Source organism: Bombyx mandarina, chromosome 01 (assembly GCF_030267445.1).
Source record: "Bombyx mandarina strain Sakado chromosome 01, ASM3026744v2".
Lineage (NCBI taxonomy): Eukaryota > Metazoa > Arthropoda > Insecta > Lepidoptera > Bombycidae > Bombyx > Bombyx mandarina.
The window spans coordinates 10,497,149-10,516,423 of NC_143208.1; the positions used below are offsets into that span (position 1 = coordinate 10,497,149).

At 37.2% G+C, this 19,275-nt stretch overlaps 1 protein-coding gene across 2 annotated transcripts in view; it reads left to right on the forward strand.

The window, feature by feature from the left end:
* LOC114245110 (frequenin-2) overlaps positions 1–19,275 on the forward strand; it is a 209,857-nt gene that overhangs the window by 74,149 nt on the left and 116,433 nt on the right. The window contains exon 1 of one of the 2 annotated variants that reach the window (XM_089729977.1): positions 18,560–18,697. The exons of the other annotated variant lie outside the window; for it this stretch is intronic. The gene's annotated coding sequence lies outside the window, so the exon portion shown is untranslated. Of the gene's footprint in view, positions 1–18,559; positions 18,698–19,275 lie in introns of those variants that run through there. 2 annotated transcript variants of the gene reach the window in all.

A 19,275-nucleotide genomic window follows, 5' to 3' on the forward strand; every position in this document is an offset into this window, starting at 1 on the left:
CTTTACAAAACTTGCATAAGGCCCGTCATGACTTACGCGAGTGTGGTGTTCGCTCACGCGGCCCGCACACACATAGACACCCTCCAATCCCTACAATCCCGCTTTTGCAGGTTAGCTGTCGGGGCTCCGTGGTTCGTGAGGAACGTTGACCTACACGACGACCTGGGCCTCGAATCAATTCGGAAATACATGAAGTCAGCGTCGGAACGATACTTCGATAAGGCTATGCGTCATGATAATCGCCTTATCGTTGCCGCCGCTGACTACTTCCCGAATCCTGATCATGCAGGAGCCAGTCACCGTCGACGTCCTAGACACGTCCTTACGGATCCATCAGATCCAATAACCTTTGCATTAGATGCCTTCAGCTCTAATACTAGGGGCAGGCTTAGGGACCCCGGTAACCGTACTCGTCGAACTCGACAAAGAAGTCGACGTGCAACCTAACCCATGCATCAGCCCGCTGAGTTTCTCGCCGGATCTTCTCAGCGGGTCGCGATTCCGATCCGGTAGTAGATTCATTCGCGAAACAATTGCTCTTGAGTTGTTAGGTCTCCTTCGGAGGCGCTCGGGCAGTTGTTAGCAAATCCCACCCCTCTTGGCTGAGCCTTTGCTCGCCCACCTGTCCTGGTGAAACTGGAAAGGCCTTCGGGCCACCAGTAAAGTTTCAATCATAAAAAAAAAAAAAAAAAAAAGTTCTTCTTTGATTTTTTGTTAACACAGACAAGTTGACAATGCTCCATCTGATGCTAAGCGGATAGCAAAGGTCATTGACAACATAACTTGAATTCCTTCACCGAACTTAAGACATAAGTTTGAAGCCTCAATTTAATTGACACAGCGTTTGTCTTAGCTTTTAAAGTAGAATGCATTTAGACTTTGCGGCAGAAATAATATAGATAGGATGGTGTACCTATGCGCAATACCTCTAGAATTATATAATAGAAAAATATGTTAAGGTAGAGAGATCCACACAGAAGCTAGTTACACTAATACTTATTTATGCTTAAGCAAACTATTTAAAAAAATTAAACATTTAAGTAGAGTTAAATTAAGGAGTGAATAATTGATGGCTATCACATTTTCGTTAATGATTCTTTCAATTGATAATTATTTGAACGTAGCAAGTTCATTAATATTAAAGATAGCAAGCGACGATAAAACGATTGGTTTCTAGCTAAGTCGCTTTCCTCCATAAGCCTTAAGCAATAACCGTTCTGTTCGAAGATTCAATTCAATAAATCCCCTCCGTTTCTATTAAAACCAGTCTAAGCGGGACACAATTACCGCTCGAGCTCATGACACTAATAAAGGATAGAGCTTTTGCGCGAATACTGATTTATCGCGTAATCCCTCCCATTCAAAAAAAATCCCTCAATAACTCGACTGTTCTACAAATCGATAAACTTTCGCCTAACTTAATTAGCTTCGTAATAAAGTGCTCGTAAGAGATGACAAACTGAAAATTAAATAAAGATAACATTTGTCATGTGAAGTTGGTTTTCTGTAGTATCCATTGTTTTCGGTGAGAGGGTCGTTGTTTCCAGACAATTTGGCGCGCTGCATCGATCGTGTGGCTCCAACGAAGTTCCGCAGTTCTAATTATAAAAGGGTTTCAATTTATCGCCGATTACCTTAGCTTCTGTGTACTTCGACACTCACAGTGTACCAGACTTGTTGATTAAACTATTTGGTGAATGGCTAAGTTAAACTAAATCAATAACAACAATGAGGATTGAAAAAATAATGTCAATATATTTTATGCTTTTTATTAAATCGATCAACATTTTCGGAATTGATTTTCAAACAAACTGTTATTAATCAAAATGATGATATACATAAATATATTCCACATTCAAGTTAATTAATCATCATATGATTCCATTTCCGGCATGAAAAGTTATTTAGTTGTTCTGTATTAATATTTGTTCTTGAAGAAACGTCTCGGTGCCGTTAGCAGTAGAAAGAAATGAGTTTCATCAAGCTGAGCCTTTATCGCCGTTCACATTCAGGCCCGATAAAGCAGTCCTGTTCCGGCTGACTCTCATTTGCCTGAGACGTAATTCATAAGATTAGTGCTTATAATAAGAAAAAAGTAAGTAAGTGAGTTAACCAAAATGTCTATTGGTCAGCATTTTGAACTGAAATTATTAAAATTCCGACTGAATTATCAAATATATAGAAAAATATAACAACATGGAAATTATTGGCGTACATTTATCTGTATATATAAAAATGAATTGCTGTTCGTTAGTCTCGCTAAAACTCGAGAACGGCTGGACCGATTATGGTCTTGAATTATTTGTGGAAGTCCAGAGAAGGCTTAAAAGGTAGATAAATATGAAAATGCCCGGGATTAAATAAAAATAACAATTTTGTTTTTCCTTTGATGTGTCCTGCGTCGGACGGGTTCCTTTTGTTTGTTTTAAGTTTATTTTATACAAAAATTTAGGTCTTTTAGTTATCGATTGATCGCACTACGAAGTCAGCCGTGTCAGCTAGTCGATAATAATAATTTACAATCACAAGAAAAGAGTTAAATTACAATATTTGTAGGTTTAAATAAAATATAAATATAAATATTTACTAACAATCAACGCCACGTTAACTGGTCCCGTGCTAAGTTCGTAAAGAACTTGTGTTACAAGTACCAGATAACGGAAATAAATATAATATTTTTCTTATACACATACATATATTTAATATACACCCATAACCCTGGAAAGACATTAATATTTATCATACAAATATCTTCCTTCGGCGGGATTCGAACCCGCGACCCCCTTGTGTAGTGACCATGTCACTTACCACTACACCAGACGGCCGTTTAAATTCCGTTTGATTCGCAATCGGACAGTGAACCTTTAAAATATTAGCTTGAAAGTTAATGATGTTTGGCTTACGGGTGGGAATATTTCAAAGTAAGGGCAGGGCATTCACTGTATGAAGCCCATTGATTTCGATGCTCCCTGAACTGATCAGGACTACGTCTACTGGTAAACAATCTGGTAAATACTTATCGTTGGGATGGATATATCGGGATTTATTGATATATGTTGTGCCGATGAGTAGGTTATATAAGGCAGGAAATTCATTCGGATGTTTGTCTGTGCGCCTGTACAAAAAAACCCCACAAGATGTTCAGAACCTTCATATACATAGGCTTAAGAAAACTTAAAGAACATATGTGTAATAAAGCTTACTATAAAGACAATGATTATCTAGAAGACTGCACAAAGTGGGAATGAGTTGCTCGCTCCAGGCATTTTAATATTGCAATAATTGTTACATTATAATACCTCTTATAAAATGAACATTTCAAAATAATCTAATACTTAAAAAAGAAAAACTAATACATCTTTAAAAAGATTTAAGACAGGCCCGCTGAGCTTCTTGTCAGTTCTTCTCAGGACGGAGGCTAGTTTTTGTGAATTGGCGGCAGTTCTTTTTGACGTTCAACAAGTATGTACTTTCAATTGTGTTAAATAAAAAAACTTTGATTTGATTTTATTTGATTCTTTTAAAGAGACATCTGAATTTTTAAAGTAACTAAGATATAAAAAATATATTATGTATATATAACAGAAATCGAACAAAAAGGCATATAGGGCACTTACCTAATTATGTCTAGTCATTGTAGGTAATAAACTGCTGAATTGATAAAATTTTGCTACGAGTTCTCCATCCAATCATAATTAATAATATTAACGTATTCGTGGTACCAGATATTTTATTAAGAATTTAATTTAGATTTGTAGCAGACTCACCAGTTGTTCTTCATTTGAAAGCACCTTTTATTAACTTTAACAACTTTGTTTCCTTGACTTGTTTATAACATTGAATTGTTTTTTTAATTTCTAATTAGGTAAACGAGCTCACGGCCCATCTGGATTAAAGTGGTTACCAGAATCCATACACTTAACAACGTGAATACCGACCTTAAGTCATGAGACATAATGGTAATTAAAACCACTGTAATTTCATTAAAAAATTGTGAGTATACCTCATATATATATATATGTCTTCGTAGAGTTGAGAGTACATCCACAACGTATCTAGCCAGCTTGGTAGTTGGATTCCAAGTTGACTTACGATTAAATTTTTAGTATTTTGTTGAATCTGCGGCAACCCATAAAGTTTTGAAGACTTCGTACAAAATGAAACGTGTCATTTGATGTCAAGATTTACAGCTTTGTTTTGTTTGAGAACTTGAGACGTTTTTTCATTACCTTATTAGTAGTTTCTCTTCGGACATTTAGTAATTTTGTCTGACAACATGTCATGTATTTTACTATTGTAAACCGACGTATCGGTTTACAATAGTAAAATATTGTAAACCGGACTTCGGTTCCCTCTGTATTTTGTACCGTATGTTCCATGGGGAGTGCTCTGAGGAATTGTTCGAGATGATACCGGCATCTCGTTTTTACCATCGCACCGCCCGCCACCGGAGTAGAGTTCATCCATACTACCTGGAGCCACTGCGGTCATCCACAGTGCGTTTCCAGAGCTCTTTTTTGCCACGTACCATCCGGCTATGGAATGAGCTCCCCTCCACGGTGTTTCCCGAGCGCTATGACATGTCCTTCTTCAAACGAGGCTTGTGGAGAGTATTAAACGGTAGGCAGCGGCTTGGCTCTGCCCCTGGCATTGCTGAAGTCCATGGGCGACGGTAACCACTCACCATCAGGTGGGCCGTATGCTCGTCTGCCTACAAGGGCAATAAAAAAAAAAAAAATCCATTATCACTGTGTTTTATATTTACTTTTGCGGATTTTTTATGCGCCATTTATTGAACTTATGGTAGGTTATGTTATATTTATTTATATGCAATGCGGCCGCGGCTTCTTGCTGTAACGAGTTCTTTTTGACAGTGGTCGTCGCCTCAAACTAAAATCAATCCGTATTGGAAGTGCTCCTACCGTATCTAAAAGAAGTTTCAGCCAATATTGACAACATACTAAGACGTCCGTCCATAAAATCGTTTCGTGACAACCACACAAGTAACTGAGCCAGTACTTATGATATGTTAAGTGGAGCATACCTCGTCAGGATCCTCGTTAAAAATCCAACCCAAAAAACAATCAAATTTGTGGAACAATTACATATGCATATGCTCTATGTATGGGCTTCTGGTAACTGCATAACACCACATGGTCCGTGAGCTCGTGGACACATTTAAGAAATACATAAAATATCAATTATATTGAAAGAACGACACCGGGTCTAAAAATATCGCACTAGTTCTGAATACAAAATACCTAGTCAGGTCATAAATTCTGTCACATGTTTAATGTAAAATAATTGAAACAAGTTTATTCATTATGTAACCATTCATATACCAAAATGAACTTAACAAAACATAGATTCTTATGACACTAAAGTTTATTCAAAATGACCTCCGTGATTTTGAATACAGGCCTTCAATCTGCGCGGCCAGTCGTCTATCGCAGCACGAACGAGGTCCATGTCAATATCGGCGGCTGCCTTAATCAAGGATGTCTTGAGTGACTCCAAATTGGGATGAGGCTTTGAGCACGCCTTTTCCTCCAAGTGTTGCCATATCTTGTAATCTAGTGGATTCAAATCTGGACTGGAAGAGGGCCAGTCTTCGTGCCGGATGAAGTCGATTTCACGCGCCGCCAGCCAGTCTTGTGTGCTCTTCGCTCTATGAGCTGGCGCCGAATCTTGTTGGAATACCCAGTGCCTGTTATTGAACATGGTATGAGAAACAGGTTCCACAAGGTTCGTCAGGACTGTATTTTGATACACAACTGCATTCGTTTTTACACCTTGCTCACAAAAATGTACCTCTGTTAAGCCTCAATAAGAAACTCCCAACCATACCATGAGCGAGGATGGAAAATGACCTCGTTGGACACGCGGAATACGGTTGCTCGCTTCTTCACTACTGTGTGCGTACACCTTATCATTTTATTTGTTGTAGCTCTCTTCTACGGTAAAAATTTTTTCATCCGAAAAAAGAATTTCCCGATATTTTTTTCCCGCGTACTGCTTCAACAAAGCGCGGCATCTCTTCAGTCTCAGGTCCATTAGACGAGCATTCAAACGATGTCCTGTTTTTCTTCGATATGCCCGAAGCCCTAAGTCTTCATTTAACACCCTTTTCACCGTGGTTCTGCTTAACCCCATCTGAAGGGCCAACAGTTTCTGCTTACGTTTGGGATTTCTTTGAATTCGCGCCTTCACAGCTTTTATCACTGCTGGAGTCCTAACAGACCGAGGGCGACCACTTCTTGACCTGTCATCTACACTAGAGTCTTCATTGTATCGTTTGATGGTACGATAAACGAATCTTTTGGTTATATTCAAATTTTTCAGTATGTTAAAAATTTGAATTGGCGCGTAACCGCAACGATGCAACGCAATAACTGCAACACGGTCTTCTTTAAGCGTCCACTCCATATTTAAAAATGAGTAAAAATTCTAAAAGTATACATTTTTATTTTCATGAACAATTCGAGATTCGAATTCAATAAACTTTTTTGTGGCCAGCATTCTAAAAGAAAAGTTTTTACTGTGTGACAATACTTATGACCTGACTAGGTATTGCTACGCCGGTAATAGTAACGCCATCTTTCGCCGAATAGCCGAAATATCACAGGTACTAGTAACGTCGAGAACGCTCAAGAAGTACTACGCCATCTATTGTCAGATAGCGAAAACGTACATCGAAGCTACCCGACTTGTCCAGAATGTTCTCGATAAATCTAGGGATCTCGTATCGTCTATAAAAGCGTTACAGAGATGGTGCGAAGTCCGTTAGTAATCGGAGTTACCGAAGCGAAACAGCGAATGGATCACCTGAAGCGAAGCGGAAGAAGTGAATTAAGAATTTTAAAGTATTCGTTAAGTGTTCTAAGTGTTGAATTTTAATAAATACTTGGGTAGGATTTTATTTATCCCGAACCCCAGCGCGTAACAATATCATGTATAAAAATATAACGTTTGCTAATAAATAACTTTTAAACACCCACGCCAAGTTTCAAAACAAAAAAAAAGAATTATCAATAAAACAAACCAAAAATCGTGCAGTTAAAATGGAAGAGTAGCCATAAATTATCTTGTTTCGCGTTTGATCCCAAAAAAAGACAGAGAAAAATAAACGAGAAAACAGGTGCTCGCTTTTCGGGACTGAATAGATCGTGTTTTCGAATTCAGTACAAATAAATAAACAAAAAAAAAGAAAACGACGGTCCTATTCAAATAACTTGAAAACGAAATATATTCCGAGAAAATATAAAACCGAATAAAATTTATTTTAGTTTAGAACTAGCCGATTTCTATGAAAAAAAATCTGCAAGAAAAATCAGTACCTCAAACGTAGTGCTTCAAACGGTGAATCATGGTGAAAAGATAACATTTCAAGCAGTGACAGGTTCTGAATTGCTATCTTGTTTCCGCCGCCGCCTCCTCCTAATCTTAAGTTATAAACTTGCGATTTATTCACGCCACAAACTTGTCTATCGAAAGAGTAAACTAAAAACGATATTTTACTCCAGTTAATACATAATATTGATTTTTTTTATCAGTTTCCATTTCCATACTCCATACGAGTCAATGCCTAATATTGATATTTTTTTATGAGTCTCCATTTCCATACGACTAATACTTAATAAATGAAATCTTCTTTTAAATTGAAATTCGAACTAAGCACGAAATTTTAAATGTAGTATGAAGGCAAAAATGAAACTACCATTTTACCAGTAAACAAAAAGGATGTTGTTTTCCAAATGACAGTCCGACAGACAGTCGAGAATGCAAAAATTTCCTCTGAGTAAAACTCTAAGTTCTGTGCTCGCAAGCTATGTAAAGTTTTTAATCTGTTTCTTGTTGTTTTAAAGCGGATTGAAAGAACTGTAGTCGCAATAACAAGTTATAATTCGTCAATATTCAAGATTAATATTTTAGATTAATGATCGATTAGTTAAAGTTACATTATGGAATCTGGTTACTGCCGTCCAATATTTTTTTCAATGCCTATTCGCTGGTTGCCTTAGGATCTATTGCAGCTTCGCGTTGACGGGTAGCTCACGGTAAGCTAACCGGCTCGACCTGAGAGAATTTTCTTACACCAGCCCTAGCTAGAGCGGTGTTCCGCAGAATCAACCACCCGATGCGACCCGGGATAGTGACACACTGAGAAGATTCGGCGAAAAACAAAGTAGACTGTGTCTATCTATGGGTTAGTTCGCTAGTCGTAATCGACGACCCGTCCAATAACATCAAAGTACGAAACTATATGAGAGGTTCAGCCAGCTATTTTGTGGATGTGTTCGAATAAATGATTCCTAGGTTTTATTTTATAGTTTGTTTTCACAAGTATTTTTATATTTTCTTTTATAGTTTTCTTAAATGTTTCATTGACATCAGTTAGATGCGGTCATTCCTTTGTCTAAATAAATGTTAGATGGTATTCGTCCGTGAACATAGATATCAAACGCCGCTCGTAAACAAAGGATAATCGGTCAAGACTGGACGTGTTTTTATTCTGTCATTAAAAGTTTGTAACGCGAAACTTTTTCACGTGTTGTGAAGAATTACAAGTGTAAACTTTTGTGTGCTCGTAATTAGATTCTCATTTCTAAGAGCGGCTTGCCCAAAGTCTGAATCTGATTGATTTCCTTTGCCGATTTTACAGAGTCAATTCTTTGTTTGTTTAATGTTCATTGACGGTACGTAGGTTTACCATAGAATTCGGAAGAATGTTTATTTTTTGGTATTATTAAAACTATTTTAGGAACTAAATAATGTCCATCATTTTTTTTCGAAATATTTCATAATAGCCTTTGCCCGCGATTTCGTTCGCGTGGAATAGTTACTTTGGGATAACGCTAAATTTTACCCGCGACTTTTTAATAGAATTTTATGGAGCTATTTAAGGTACCAAAACCACGCTTTTTAACCTACTTCAAAAGAGAAGGCTCAATTCGACCACCATTTTTTTTATGTTCACCGATTTCTCGAGAATGCTTGAATTGATTCTGATAACTATTTTTTTCTTTTTTCGTTCGAAAGAGTAGAGACTTTCCGAACGGTTCTGTAATCATCGGCCGGTCGGCGCCTTGTGCATCATTATTACGCGCTTGAGCATTATTTTGCTGCGATGTTATTTTAAAACTGCGATATGTTCTAAGATATTCATTGAAATCGAATGATGTAAAGGGCAAATTTCTTTCAAATTAAATATGTACTTGTAATGAATAACGTATTTATTTAGATACGTAAGGATTGATATCATCTTTATAAATATACCTCTACAAATAATGCTTTATTTAGAACAAATTTGGTTAGCATAAAAAATGTTATAGTGAGCCAACCTTTAAATATAGACATATGCTGTCCCAAACTTTTTTTTACAATTTTTAGAGGGGAACAATTCTGTCATATATTATTTTAGCGAAACTTTAACCGTGTCCGCAACGCACGCAGCGGAAGCTTTCAAAAGGAAAAAATAAACCCGATTTTGAAACATTATTTATTGGTGCTCCGCTCGTATTGGTCTTAGCGTGATTTAATATACCTTCCTTAATCAATGGGCTACCTAACACTGAAATAATTTTTAAAATCGGACTAATTCCTGTGATCCGCGCGTTCAACGAAACAAACAAATTCTTCAGCTTTGTAATACTCATATATGTATTTATAAAGATCGGAATCTTTACGGTCGAAGCCATTGATGAGTACGTCTTCTGGGGCCAAAATTGTCCTACTAGGTAGGTAATAGGTCCAACTTTGACAAAGAGTTCAATCGTCGAATCCAACTACGATGCGCAGCGTTCGGGCAGCTGCTCAAAATCTACTCATCCCAGATAGCGTAGTGTCTCAAGACAAAAGTCCAGACCAGACCAGTGTGTGTTACCAGTGAAATGACACGCCATACGAGAATAAGAGGTGGTCGCTGACAATGGGTGTTCACCCTGTTTTTTCCAACTCCTAAAACCGTCACTAGAGAGCGCTGTAATACGCAAATCCGTTGTCATGATACCCTTGTCATAAGTGACACGGTATCCTAGATTATTGATTTTTTACTTTAATATACAAGTTTTTCTAATCCAAGTTTATTTTAATAATCATCCCTCGGAAAGTCGAACATGGTCCAATACGAGCCGGATAAGAAAACGACCAAAGATATTTAAGGCAAAGATTAATTTCAAAAGGTCACCTGCGTCTAGAATAACAAAGGAATATATCGAAACGAGATTGCAATTATTGGAACAACACTGGTTAGTTTGAAGAAAATCACCAGAATGTTATATTGGGATGCGAAAATAACGATTATAGCTATTAAACAAAAGGTACAATAACAAACGTTACATCGCGAACAGCATTCTGGCCAGGCTGGTGGGCCAAAGGGCTTTATCTTCAGAGTCATCCAACGGTGTTAAACAAATACTCGATACGACAAATGATTACTTGCACGCTTTATCTAACCTTGGTATACCTGTATCGACATGGGACATCTTGATTATATATCTCATCACAATAAAATTGGATAATGAATCCCAGAAACAATGGGAACAAAAACTAAGCGAACAGGCTGATCGATTGCCTACACTAAGCGAGTTCCAATCATTCCTGGAATCAAGATATCGAGCACTCGAGTTTTTAGAACCAAACCAAAGAAGAGAGTTTAGAGGCAAAGATGCAGCGGATAAACCGAAGGTATTCAGCGTGACGACGTCTGTATCCTGCCCATTCTGTTCGGGACATCACTTGCTTTATCAATGCAAGAAATTTGTACAAGAAGCCATCGGGAATCGCCGGGACTTCATCCAGAAGAGAAAACTGTGTTTCAATTGCTTCGGAGCTAACCATTCGGTAACACAGTGCAAACGACGCACGGCTTGTCGGTGCTGTGGCCAACGTCATCACTCGCTGCTGCACCAGGAAGGCGGCACTCACAATCCGACCCTGGCGGGTCCTAGTCAGCCCACTAATCAACAGCGGGAGCCAGCACAAGAACCGCAGGCAGCGGATCACGTGGAGCGTGTTGTCAGCCATTTTTCTAACAGTGAAATGAGATCAAGTAGTCAAGTAATGTTAGCTAGCGCATTAGTTTATGTATCCAACAAGGGTATGTATCACACACTTAGGGCATTGTTGGATCAGGGCTCTCAAGCCTCGTTTATTAGTGAACACGCAGTTTAACTTTTGCAGCTTTGAAGGTTGCCAGTTCTAAGTACCATATCTGGTTTAGGAGGAGAAAAATCTAGTATTTCAGTAAAACATATGGTTCAATTTAAAGTACAGTCCACATATAACTCTTTTAGCTATCCCGTTCAAGCCTATGTTTTAAACTGCCTAACATCCACTCTTCCTTCACAGAAAATTCAATTACAGGATTGGCCGGAATTGTTGCAATTGCAGATGGCTGATCCAGGATATGGTACACCAAGCAATATAGATCTTCTACTGGGCGCTGATGTGTATGGTCAGGTTTTGTCAGAAGGCATATTGAGAAATCCACCTGGAACCTTGACAGCTCAAAATACACAGCTGGGATGGATCCTGTCGGGACGAGTTTAAGTTAGTGGGGATACTCCTTACATTATTAGCGCACATACCCATGACAACTCAATCAATGATTTGCTGCGTCAGTTCTGGGAGATTGAAACTGACTAGCATCATCCACTTTTATCCAAGGAAGAAGAATCCTGTGAAAGATACTTTGAATCCACTACAACTAGGGACAGTTTGGGTCGTTATGTTGTAGGTCTTCCTTTTCGCGACAACAATCCACTTGCTCAAGAAGAAACTTGAAAATAATCCATTCTTGAAGCAAGAATAATCCAAGGTAATAAATGTAGCCACCTGGCTATGAATCATATAGAAGTAATTAATGACAAACAAGAAGCTGCTAAGCCAGGATGCGTTTATCTACCTCATCATGCAGTTGGTTGTTCGCGAGGATAAAAGTACAACGAAGGTCGGCGTTGTTTTCGACGCTTCGTGTAAGGGTACCAGCGGCAAGTCATTGAACAATGATTTATTGGTAGGTCCAAGGTTTCAACCAGAGTTACGACACATAATTATGAAATGGCGTACTTATCCTATATGTTTCGCAGCGGACATAGTTAAGATGTATCGAATGGTCAAGGTCGTACCAGAGCATACTGACTTCCAGATAATGTCACAAGGGTACTATCAAATGTAAGAAATCTAAAATTGTAAGACCAGTCTCCAAACTTTGCATTTTGCCTATCGCTTTTTAACATTACTTACCTGAATAACTGTAGATATTTCATGCAATGTATGTAACTTAAATGTATCTTTGGATGCATCAGCTATTAAGTATTTTGTTATTGTTTAATTGTAAGTAAGTACGAACTGTTTAAAAGCAACCCTTGACTGAACTTTGTCGTTATTATGGTTTCTTTAATGTGTAAGTTTATATTTAGTTCATGTTGAGCAGTTCTTTATTGATTACTATTAGGTTAAAATGTTACGGTTTCATGGAGATGTTAATTGTACATGTAAAATTTGATGGCCTCATTGTTGGCTATGAACTTTTGTAGTTCATGGTGGGCGGAATGTTCACCCTGTTTTTTCCAACTCCTAAAACCGTCACTAGAGAGCGCTGTAATACGCAAATCCGTTGTCATGATACCCTTGTCATAAGTGACACGGTATCCTAGATTATTGATTTTTTACTTTAATATACAAGTTTTTCTAATCCAAGTTTATTTTAATAATCATCCCTCGGAAAGTCGAACAATGGGCCTTATGAAAGGACTATGCTCGGAGTTTCCTTGCGAAATCAAATCAGATATGAGGAGATTTGCAGAAGAACCCAAATAACTGAGTTATGCGAAGGATTGCAAGATTTAAGAGGTAGTGGGGAGGGCACATTGCTCGCAGACCAGATGGCCGCTGGGCCCGAAAAGCTCTGGAGTAGCGACCGCGTACCGGAAAGCGCAGCGTGGGTAGGCCTCCCACAAGGTGGATCGACGACCTGATAAAAGTCGCGGAAATCCTCTGGATTCTTTCTTCTTAGTCGTACATTCCTGGCGGAGTAGTCGTGGTTATGTATGTCTTATTGCATGGTTGTGCCTTTTGAGAGACTTCTCCATCTCTCTCTATTTATGGCAGTACGTGTACCTACATTCAGTCCGTGAGCAGGTTATGGTGGCGAATCTTTTGGGAAGGCCTATGTACAGCAGTGGACTTACGTAGGCTTAAAAAAAGTATTTGTGTAGAAGTATTTGTCAAAATATTTCGATTTAGCAAAGATGCGTCTGTTTTACTATTAATTTTTTTCGATATTTAATTCTCAGCAATAACGATTAAATTGATATTGATTGTAGATTGATTGTCAAATTGGAAATAAAGGTAATATCTTAAATCGACAATCGAGCGTGCGTCTGCAACAGAACTTCTGGGTCTGCGGAGGGACTGCAGTTCCCTCTGTATTTTGTACCGTATGTTCCATGGGGATTGCTCTGAGGAATTATTTGAGATGTTGATACCATCATCTCGTGATGTTTGATACCATCATCTCGTTTTTACCATCGTACCGCCCGCCATCGGAGTAAAGTTCATCCATACTACCTGGAGCTACTACGTTCATACACAGTGCGTTTCCAGAGATTTTTGCCACGTACCATCTGGTTTTGGAATGAACTCCCCTCCACGGTTTCTCCCGAACGCTATGACATATACTTCTTCAAACGAGGCTTGTGGAGAACAATTAACGGTAGGCAGCGCCTTGGCTCTGCCCCTGGTATTGCTTAAGTCCATGGGCGACGGTAACCACCCACCATTATGTGGGCCATAAGCTCGTCTGCCTAAAAAGCAATAAAAAATATATATTTTAGTTTCCTTTTTTTTTTCCGCAGTTCACCTTAATTGAAGTAAAACTATCCGAACGAAGTGGGAGAATCCGTTTGACCTGTTTCTGTAAACGTAAACACGCGATATTTGCGTGACCAACAGAACTTTACCTACTAAGGGTTGGTCTCGTCTGAGTCTTGTATAAAATAATTTCAAGTAAAATAAACTGCAAATACGTGAGAGTTGAGAGACACAGAATAGAAAAATTTTAGACATTCCCGTTTTACGGGTTATTTCATGTTTATACAGAATATACATTTCTCTTTATTTGAAATATTTTGCATATTATATTATGAGTTTCTTCGAGACCGATTAAATTAATACTTATTTAACTTGGACTATTCCCAGCGAAACATGTCCGTGTTTGATTTATTAATAAAAAAATTATGCAGATGATATTTGCAGATCTTTTTGGGATATACTTAATTATGATTTTGAAATAATTATTTTTCTAATATAATTTAACAAACCGCCGGGTTAATTGTACAACTTATTTACATTTTATTTATAAGATAGTGCTAAACAAGGCCTATAGAATATAAATGCCACCTCTCAGCTTGAGACATGAGGTCGAGCTCTCAATTCTGTACTATTACGGTCACCCACCCTTCAAACTGGACCCCATCACTGCTTTACGGAATAAATAAGTAATATGGTATCAAACCGTGCGAGCTTGAAAATCACGTAAATATTTTTTTCTTTTTCTTTAATTACGGAGTAGATTTCTTAAAATGACTCATTTTCATATTCTACTAATATAAAAACTCAGAAAGGAACCCTAAATTTCTAAAAACTTCTATAAAAAGATTTAATGAGATATTCACAACATTGAGTAAATTTGCGCAATTTCCATTAGTGTATTTGGACATTTGAGTTTTTTTTTTTAAAACGCTGGTCTCGTTGTGTATAGTTTCGTTCAGAGAACACATTTAGTGCCATTAATACATTTGTCATAATTGCTTCAGCGAAATTGCTCTGCGAATATTAAACTGTATTTAATTTGTGTTTTCAGTGGTCACATAAGACAAATTAAACTTCAATTTCTACCAATCTATAGTGATTCAGGATACATACTTGATCCAAAAAAAAATTACGTAATTTAACACGTTATAATATGCAATCATGATACATTAGTATCACTAATGTCTCATGTAAACATGTAAACAAAAGAGTTTGAGATTGGACTTTACGATTGAGAAACAGTTTTATCACAAGTCACATTTCCCGAAACCAAAAAAAAGTATTAAAGTCGGTTGCATTTCTTGCAAAAATATAGTATTTTTTTCTTTAATCCGGATCTAGTTTATTTATTTCTTTATTTAGATTCCCCAAAATATTTTTGTGTCAAAAAATGAGCGCATCCAACAAAACCAATGCTAAAGGCAAATTGGTAAGTTGCTAATTTCTGTACGGAATGCTCGCAAAATGTATTATATGCATAAAAATTCATAAAATGTTACGTTGCGTTCGTTTATTCCGAAAAATACCTTAAGATACTACGACGGAACTAATTTTAAAATTGGAGTTTGCTTCCTAGCATCTGCTAAATTGTGTTGAAAGAATATGTCGGGCATAATGGTAGTTTACAATATTAGTCCAGTGCAAATAACAAATAATGGATGTTAAAAATTCACGTACAAAACTCCGTATACGAGACCCGCACTTTACTTTCGTATCGCAAACACGGAAGAAACCTTTCAACAAATACACAAAATTTTCAGATTACATGACGTTTTCAAATTTATTCAGACAGCATATTTCGTGTGCAGCGAATATGAAGGCACACCATCCGAATGGCAGTTTTTTTTTTTTATTGTTTTCAAAATGATAGAAACATTGTGATTTTCGCATCGATATGAAATTAAAAAATGATATTTTGTATTATATGGTGAAAATAAATTGAGTAATAATTATAATTTGTTGAAAACAAGAGCATCGTACTAAAATGATTTATAGAGTAATTTCCGAAATGGTACTTGAGTGTCGTAGAAGGCGTGCCGAGCATTGTGGCATAAATTTAACAGATCATTGACATTGTTTAATGTGATCTAAGCTAATCCTTCATTTGAAATATTTGCCTGAAACTAATAGTTTCATGGTTTTTTTCTTTTTCTTTTAAATTTAGTTTTTCAGCTTTATAAACTTTATATACTTCACAAGTGTTGAAAAACCTGAATGAGTTTTAGCTTGAAATAAAATTGAGACTATAATACAGGGTATCTCATTGTTTTTGTTTTTTTTTTTCGCGTGGGCGGTAGGAAATCCTCATGGATACTCAAAGACCCCGGCCAATGGGCATACCCGACTCCACTGAGAAAGTGTCTCAGTGACCTACGGACTAAAACCTCCCTCCTGGTTATCTGTCCCTTTTTATTACTGTTTTTTTTTGTATTGAATCGGACTCCTGATACATTTACAGTTTTTCCGAAACTCAAGCCTTCTATATAATCAAAAAAAGCTTAATTTTGAAGAACGAGATACACGATATACTAATAAAATAAAGACAAAAACTTTATCTGTCAACATCCCTCATTCGACAATGTTGAAAATCTGTAGTTATCTTATCAACATCTTAAGGACCGCAAGCTCTTTTACTATCCATTCGATGGTTACTACTATCGACTATGATCTGGTACTATCAACTATAATCTGGTTTCTTTTTCCTAAAAGAAGCCAAATTTTGTTCCTAGTGTAAACTGCGCTCACAATTGCTCACGGTTGGCCGCCATACTAATATTGGTGTTGCCATGAACGACAATGAGTGTAAATGCTCGCTGATGCGCCCAGCGTCAAATAAAAAGAAAAAAAAAACGAATGTAACAATATCGCGAAAAGTGGGTTACATCCTCGCTTGTGAAGTAATTCATTCACCGTAACATTAAATGAAGCGCCACTAACTGCCCTGACAGGCTTAGATGCAAATGTGATTCAGCGAATAATCCAATTACTATTTTGCATTTTCTCTTTGTTTATTTATTTATTTATTGCATATAAACGAGCTCAAGATCTTAACTAATATTAAGTGATTACCGGAGGCCCCAAACCACACAACGTTGATCCCGCAGACTGTCTTGAGACTATGAGGTCGCAGTCTTAATATATTGTATAACAAATGTCCTACACTTCAACCTAGAACAATTCTGAAATAGGTAGGATATTGTCCTAAATCCTAGCAGGATCACAACACCTAATACCGGTCTAAAAATCTTCTCAATTTTGAATAATGTCTCAAGAGACTTACAATAGGCGGTATTAGAATACGACCCACCACCGGTTTCAAGCGGTTTTAATACAGCACTAGGTGAATCGATCTCGAAGCCTATTATATTCGCACGACTATGCCGAGATTAAAATACTCGACCAAGCAATTTGTTTGCTGAATAAAGACGTATCCAGCATGTGTTCGTCAAGGATCATCATGACGAAGGAATAATATCTTGTAATAAGAATAAACTTGCACTAAAAATAAATTGGGGAAATCGCTTGTGGAACGATGTATTGGGAGACTGTGCATATAATCAAGACTTCCAGTTGTACAACTCACTCGGACCACCAACACACGTTGCCATTATTGAAGCATTCCTGCATTTCGTTTAATAAGTTTCAGAGATATGAACCCCACGAGCTCACAGCATACCTACTTATGGCTGAACTATAAATAGAACACAACGTTATGTATTTTTTTTTATTGCTTAGATGGGTGGACGAGCTCACAGCCCACCTAGTGTTAAGTGGTTACTGGAGCCCATAGACATCTACAACGCAAATGCGCCACCTACCTTGAGACATAAGTTCTAAGGTCTCAGTATAGTTACAACGGCTGCCCCACCCTTAAAACCGAAACGCATCACTGCTTCACGGCAGAGCGGTGGCACCTACCCGTGCGGACTCACAAGAAGTCCTACTATCAGTAATTACGCAAATTATAATTTTGCGGGTTTCATTTTTATTACACGATGTTATTCCTTCATCGTGGAAGTCAATCGTGAACAGTTGTTGAGTACGTATTTCATTAGAAAAATTGGTACCCGCCTGAGATTCGAACACCGGTGCATCGCTTAACACGAGTGCACCGGACGTCTTATCCATTAGGCCACGACCGCTTCAAACCGACCGTATTTAAAAACATCACATCGAACACAATATCCAGATCAAGCACTCGTGGCTGAAAAGCGATTGAGAGTACAATGGGCTTATTTTGTCGAACACAACAGACGTTTGCTTCACGTAGACTGAATACCGACCAATAACACAGAATTCATTTCCTGTAAAATCCAGCTTTCAAAACGATTTTGTGATTCCCATAGTGAATAGCACACATTCGAACCTACTTATCGGATTATGAATCGAACACACACTTAAGCATTAGTATTTAAGTATTTAATGAATTGATATTTATGATCGAATGCAATTCATATTTATAGGCAAATTGTAACGTTTTGTAAAACTTTCTTAGAAGGGTTTATTTGATTACCGTTTATTTACTAAAATAACTAACTAAGGTTTCAAAAAAAAAAAAATGAATAAAAACCGTGGTTCAATATTAGTTTCAGACAATATTAGTTGCCTCTCTTATATTTATGAAAACACAATTTGAATACGTTCCCAAATAAGATGTAACTTACGAAGCACCGCAGAGCGAATGAAACTTGGCTTAGCGAAAGAAAAGAAGAAAGAATTGTAAAGCAGTTTTTCTCCGTCGTTTCAGATATCGTAAGAAAACGACGAAGTGGTACAGTTAACAGTGTTACCGTGAAAATCGTTTTATTGTGTATGTAGTGTGATGGAGAGTGAGTGTGCTCTATATTCCCGCAGGATACGTAATAAATTCTTACACTAAAAGGTAATATACTTATATAGCTGTACATAATATTATTTTCATAAGACACTATATTGTTCAGGTTCGTCACTTATTTTTTGACGTTAAGAGGACTTTAGAGATACTTTAGTTGAAGATTACAACCTAACATCACAACTTGTTGTTAATCATAAAAATAAACATTACCCGTCGCTTTAAATTTGGCGCGATTTTTATAAAACATATTGAATGATCTGATGCATAAAAACAGTGTGACGAATTTAACAATTTTATAGTTGTTACTACGTAAAATTTGACGGTTAGTATTTTGTCATGAAAAATTCAAATAGGTAGGGTTAGGGTATATATAGTTCCCGAACTCGAACAAAAGGAATCTGATATTAATTTCCTAAGCCCAAATAGAAATTATTTGGCATTCTGTTTTTCGTAAACCCGTAATTTAAAGATAAGTTCATTAGAGCAACGAGTCACGTGCGATCAATGCTTTTCAAAACTGCTATCAATAGCCGTAGCTTACTGTGTAAGTATTGATTATTTTTAAATAAAGAACCTATGCAAACAAACCGAATTTATAAAAGACAGCATTCCCCATTCTCAAAGCG